Source organism: Chenopodium album, chromosome 1 (assembly GCF_948465745.1).
Source record: "Chenopodium album chromosome 1, dcCheAlbu1.1, whole genome shotgun sequence".
Classification (NCBI taxonomy): domain Eukaryota; kingdom Viridiplantae; phylum Streptophyta; class Magnoliopsida; order Caryophyllales; family Amaranthaceae; genus Chenopodium; species Chenopodium album.
In genome coordinates, this window is record NC_137834.1 from 62,099,787 (window position 1) to 62,106,704 (window position 6,918).

At 32.3% G+C, this 6,918-nt stretch overlaps 1 long non-coding RNA gene across 2 annotated transcripts; it reads right to left on the reverse strand.

Moving 5' to 3' along the window:
- Nucleotides 1-3,493: 3,493 nt before the first annotated feature.
- LOC145594059 (uncharacterized) lies at nucleotides 3,494-5,674 on the reverse strand. Of its 2 annotated transcripts, XR_014102819.1 has the most exons (3): nucleotides 5,382-5,672; nucleotides 4,934-5,196; nucleotides 3,494-3,936 (listed from the first exon to the last, which is right to left on the reverse strand). It is a non-coding gene; the product is annotated as an uncharacterized LOC145594059 (long non-coding RNA). The 2 variants fall into 2 exon arrangements; XR_014102818.1 differs by having other exon boundaries at nucleotides 4,934-5,674.
- Nucleotides 5,675-6,918: the final 1,244 nt, after the last annotated feature.

Here is a 6,918-nt window from a genome sequence, read left to right on the forward strand (position 1 = left end):
TCGTTGGATGTTTATTGATATTTCCGAAAGGATGCATGGGGTTTTTCTTTTATTGATGTTTCAAATGGAGCATGGGTTGGACAACCTTGTCTATTGCGTAATCCAATGAATAAAAATAATGATTTACCTATTATTAATTAATGGAGTCTTAGTACTATAAATAGTTGAGTCATGTGTCGAGTCTATAAACTAATGATGCGTGATGATTGACTATTAGTAGCATGTTAGGGATTTCTTTTATGTTTTGCAGCTTGTATGTACTCAGCTTTGCTGATTGTGTGTTTTATGTGTCTTTCTTTGGTCATGTCCTTCACCTTTCAATGACCCTGTGACGATCCAATTTTTACACTTGTAATATTGGGGAGCAGATTAACCACAGGTTCTTACACACGCAACATTCGCATCATGATTGTGGGATTTTGAGTGGAGAGTTGGTTATTATTCGCAATTTATTTCTTTTTAGAAGTTTGAATTTTATTAAACTCTGGTTTATTTATTTACTACTTTTGTGAGGTTTTGAATAAGGGCCTTAATGCATGGTTCAAAGTTGTATGATTTAATTTGGTTTTAGTTATTGGTTTTGAAACTTATTTATAACTGAATTAGTTTTTCCACTGCTATTTTCTGATAAAGCCTTAACGTTTGAACACGTGGCGGTAGCACGGCAGTAATTCTCTTGAATATTGTTCAGGGTCCTCACAGATTTAAAGAGAGAATTATTGGGGTGTTAAAGAGATGACATAGCTATCTAGTTTGAATCTCACACCGAAAAGAACAACGTTCCCACTTCTATCATATTGTAGAACTAGTATCTTTGACTCTTTTTATGTAATGCAGAGTATTTTATTGTACTACTCTTTTTATTTTTCAAATTTGTTATTCACTTATGCTATATAATGATTGGTGTTATAATTTATACTACCTCCGTCCCCGAAAGAACGACTCATTTGGCCTAATTTTAGTCCCAAAAAGAATGACCCATTTGCATTAAAACACCCACCAATTTGAAACAATATTTGTGCAAAATTAGCTTCCCCATATAAAAATTTGATTTTCCATGTAATTTTATTACTTTCTATCTCTATTTTTTAACAAACCCCATGTAAATTTATCTTTTCAATATACTTTTACTTCTTTTTATTTAACTTTCTTAACACCCGCGTAATCAACCCAAATGGGTCATTCTTTCGGGGACGGAGGGAGTAATAATTTGTATCTTTGTATGTGATGCACAGTATCAAGGGGCTTGCTAAATCAACTTTTTCATTCGAAACTTTATGTAAGTGTTAAATTTGTCAATCTTAATTATCAATTCTTTCCTCCATCTTTTTTTTTTTTTTTTTTTTTTTTTTTTTTTTTTTTTTTTTGGATTAATTTCTAATAATTTGCTACAAACTAGATAGATTCTTTCAAGAATTAAACTAGATTTGAATTTCTATAACTAATAAGAAGTAACAGCTCCAATTCAATAGTCATGTGTTTGGCATGTTTTTATCCTTGTTAGAATTTATATACGAATATAAATTGTGCTATAAAGTATGTTTAGGATTTTTTATTGGAGTTTTATTTGATCACTCTTTGTTATTACGTAGTATTATGTTTTGGGGTGTGTTTAGTTAATGATTTTGTGATCAGTTGATTGTCCATCATGAGAACAAAATAGGGGTTCCAGGGAATAAATGTGCTCTGGACCCATATTTTCTAGCTTAGACATCCATCTGCTACCAGTTTAATTTCACAGGTTCCTGAAAGCAAAATTTTTTTTATTTTGGAGTGAAGATTTTGTGATTAGTTTGCCTAGAACTTAGTTTCTGTTTAGTAATGTTGACGTTAAGGCCGATTTTATTGCATTATACTATTAGACAAGAGTGTGGTTAAAAGGCCATTATTATTATTTAGACTATAAATTTAATTTGGTGACTAGACAAATTGGGCTATAGCTTTTACTAAGAAATTTTATTACCGAATTGAGTTATTTTACTTCTACAATCACTCTAGTAATGCTGGCCTATTTCTAATTAGTAATTTCCTTATGCAGGTTCTCCTTCACGTATAGACAACAAGGTCTTTACTTTGTCTTCTCTGAGTTATGTGTCATTAAAAGATAATATGTTCTTCGTATTAACTATGATTTCTCTATTAATTTTCCTAATGGATTTTCAATGAGCTCCATCAATGAAATAGTTTAGAAGATTTGAATTAGACGCAAGACAATTTCCATACAACATATTGCACAAGAAAGTGAAATGAAGATCTTGGCATTACTCCGTAACACACTATAATCAAGTAGGATTAATAAGTTCCAACCTTTATTCCTTGTAATATTGTTACGATTTGAATTTCTATTGTAATACTACTCAAATCTTATAAGACTTGGGTTGAATTTTTAGATGGAAGATTTACGTCTACAACAAGCATAAGTTTAGAATTGTGTATAGTTATATTTGCCTTTGGATTTAGTTGATGGCTGGAATTCGATTTCAAACAATGAATTGGACTTATTATTGAAATATATGATTTGGTTGATGCAATCCCATGTCCATTATATGTTATATACTTATATATGACATGTTTACACTACTACAAAAACCCTTATCAAGGGTCTGTTCACATTTACTTAATTTCAGTTCAGTTCAGTTCAGTTCAGCTCTAATCAGTTCATTTCAGTTCAGTTCAGCTCCAATCAGTTCAGTTCAGCTCTTAATTTTCCTCTCTCATAAAATATTCATTTCAGCTCAATTAAGTTCAGCTCCATTCAGTTCAGTTCAGCTCCAATCAGTTCAGTTCAGTTCATTTCAGTAAATGTGAACAGGCCCCAAGTCGCCTCTAAACCACCTTACACATCGCTTCAAGGGCAACACTACAGGCACCGACACAATAGGTACCCCCCTTACGTGTCGCCTATGACGTGATGCGTTAGTTTGGTTTATGAGTTGCCTTTTTTTTATTACAGGTGACTCGTTAGGTTGGTTTATGAGTCGCCTTTTTCATTACAGGTGACGCGTTAGGTTGGTTTATGAGTCGCCTTTTCATTATAGGCGACACGTTAGGTGTATTTTATGAGTCCCCTGCTTTCTATGAGGTGACGTGTAAAGTAATTTTTTGGAAAGTATCATTCTTCAATAGCGATGCCCAAAATACAATTTTTTTTTCTTTTTCCTCATTAAATTCAATTCACACTTGCTACTATAATTACAACCTATGTAGGACTTGAACCTACATCTATGTGCAATAGCACATTGCTATACCATTTGAGCTAATAGGCTTTTGAAAACTTATAAGGAAAAACTGCTATAAAACTAACATTAGAAATATCAACATAAACATAGACAACCTAGAATAACAAAGACAAGTGACAATAAGCTTTGACCATCATGCACCAACAATTGTAGAGAATTCTACCCATTATACCTTTTTAAATAAGACTTCGTTACTGCTAAACAAATAAATAAAGGAATGACATTAAAGGAGAAATATATAACACAAATATGAGTGAAGAAAATAACAAGAGTTACTATTGGAATGGAAAAACTTCAACATAAGTTGATAAAGGAAATTTCACCTTATGTCAATCCATCTCACCTTTGTGTTCAAATAAATGTGGTACATATGTTCAATCCTTAATACTCCAATAAATATCAATAAATTCTTGTTCATAATCATGATCGATCGTCATCAAATTGATCTTCATCAGGCACATAATATTGATCTTACAACTCTATGATCTTGTGTTTCTTTTTGTCTTTCTGCTGCAAGCTCTTAACTTTGGCTAATAAATTATTAGATAACTTTTCCATCCCAAGCTCGATCTTTGAATTTGAGAGCATTTTTTTCAATAGTCAGGTTCCTTTGTTTCTCATATTTGGTCAACTTCGATGGTTTAGGTACATTTAAGCCTACCTTTGACCCTAAACTTTTTCCTTGATTTGCTATATTCTACATTCAAAAAATTAACAACATAAGATTGAAATACAATCCTACAACAAGCATAGTACACATAACTAAAGGATCAATAGTATAAGGAAAAAACACAGCATATAAAATGTATATAAGGCCACATACCTAATGTATAAAGTCGAAGACATAATTATATCAAATACTATGACATTTTAAGAATAAGTATACACTATCATTATCAGTCCAATAAGACAGTAACAATATCATCTTATTTTCCAAAGATATTGTACATGTCCCACTTAAATTGAAATTCCCCCAAAAAGATAAATAATAATTGAATTTAAAAACAGGTGAATAACAAGATATTATAACACACAAGCAACATCATTACAAAACAAACAAATGTATCACGTTTAAGGTATATAAATTAAAGCTGAAGACTAATAAAATTTCTTGAAACTAACTAGCATATTTCCAACAAATGTTCACAGAATCAATAACTAGTCAGGTTTCCTTTATTATGTGTAGACACTATCCTTTAGTGCACATAATCACATTAACACTAATATAAGGTTTGACAAAGTTCAATCCTTAATACTCCATTATATAACAAAACAAGACATAAGTTAACTAAATAATTCAACTATTGCAAGTTTGCAACAACTTTTGGCTTCAATACTCTGGAGTTTCTTTAGTTCCAACTTTCCAAGTAGTTGAAACTAGAAAATCCCAAACACAGGGGAAAAAAAATTAAAAGATGACTTATATAGAAATTGTAAAAAATCATAATTGTGAATTCCAAAAAAATATACATCAGAAAAATTTAGCCTCCAAAATGAGCACAGGTATAAATCAAGGAGCAAATTCCAAATTTCCCTCAAATTACAGCGACATTGTATGTTAAAACAAATACGGAGTACAAACATCTCCATGAATGAATATAAGGGAAAAAAGGAAAACACAAATGGAAATTTTCACACCATGTCACTCGACTTTAAAGCTATAATTATACACAAGAAAGCTATATGATACATACCATTTTTTTGCTTGTCAGGAGGCACTAGATTCTACCAAAAGCTTGCAATCACGAAGAGACATCACAGTTTCAAAAGTACCCACCAAAGCTTTGACCTTACTTTTCCTAGTCACGAAGAGACAAGCTTGCTTGCAGTCTTTTCAATCACATTGTTCAAATCTACATTGTCTTTTTTCTCTGATGCTTCTTGGTGTCTCAAACAAACCTTTTCTAATTCAGGTTCAGCATCCTGCATGCGTTTCATTTCCCATATAATGGAAAAACTTCAAATAAATATAAAATCAAAGCATAGCCACAAAAATCCCATAATATAAAATCAGATTTGACAGTTCAATAATTAAAAAATTAAACATTAATAAAATCCAACCAAAATATCGACTAATAGATAACCCCTAACTTTTTATAATGAAAAAAAATCAGTTAATTCTTGTTTGGGTGGAACCCTAACCTTGATAGTGAGAAGACCAGTGAGAGGCGCATCTGGGCAGACGGTAGAGGAGAAGGTGGTGACCACGATGTTCGCCGTCACTTTTGAGGTGAAAAAGATGAGAGATCCAATATGACATATCTGACAACGGAGAAAGGACTAGGAGTAGTCATTGTCGGTGAGTTTGCGAGGGGATGAGATTGAGAGGAAATAGTATGGAGGAGTAAGGTAAGAGGCGAAGAGAGGAACGACCAAAAAGACTAAGGGAATGAATGAGGGAGGCATATGAGAGAAGAACAAAAAAAAATAAGGAAATGAATAAGGTTTCTAGGGTTTTCCTTTCTATTAATACAAACTTGGAAAAGGTGTCGCCTATAATAGTACATGACTATAGGCGACTTGTAAAGTAATACTTTATGAGTCACACATGATGAAAGACGGGACGTGTATAGTTTACGTGTCGCCTATTATAGTGTAGGTGACGTTTATGACTTTCAACTTATTTTTAGATACCTTTTATGTGTCACAATCTTTGTAAGAGGCGACTCTAAAACCTTACGCATCACATATTAATTTGAGGCGACTCTAAAAGGGCGACTCCGTATGGTGTTTTTGTAGTAGTGTTAAGTAAGAAGATTCGACAAATAATATGCCTTGAATTGATTTTCCGTGTAAGAGGGGTTTAAGTGCTACATGCCCCTATGGTTGCTCTGAAGCTAGTGATAAATCTATTATATTTTACTACCATTTTCTATTGAGTTGTGTGTTTTCATGTCTACTTTATACATGTTTATCAAAAACGTTGTTAACTCAAACATGGTTATGAGTGACTGACCCTACTGAAGTTTTAGGTGTGAAAAACTGAAAATACTACTTTTCCTCTATTATCCCCCTATAGCTTCCCTCTCTCCATTCAAAAGAAATGTATCTTTTTCATTTTCTCGTTGTAGTTTTTATGTGTTGTGATTCTGATTTATTCAAACATTTAATATGCTTCTGCATAATCTACTATCAATGATGTTGAGGTTCTTGCAGATTGCGAACGAGAGGAATACCACAACAATATATAGTTTAATTTCGTCAAATTTGCGGTCGCTCCACCTTGCTATCTTTGCTCCCGCCAATGATCCAAAAAAATCGAAGGATGTGTATTGAATTCAAGGCTAACAATTGGTCACAATGTGAACTTTCCTTAATGCCCCCTTGCAAGTAGATTAAGGAGCAGCGAAGTTGGAGATTTAATGAAGTTTTTTTTTTTTTTTTTTTTGGGCGAAGAAATGAGTTTATTTGTTCCACTACAACTAGTCACGAATAAAGTATATATAAGTTGGAATCATATTTTTGTAATCGAGAACTCATGACTATGAGATATTGTACAAGTACTATAATATTTTAATATGGAATAAGAAAAAAAAAAATTGGCCTGACTTTGTTGTGTGTGTGTGTGTGTGTGTGTGTGTGTGTGTGTGTGTGTGTATATATATATATATATATATATATATAGATATTGGTAATACAAGTTTCAATATGAAATATTTTTTGGTTGATATATTGTAGA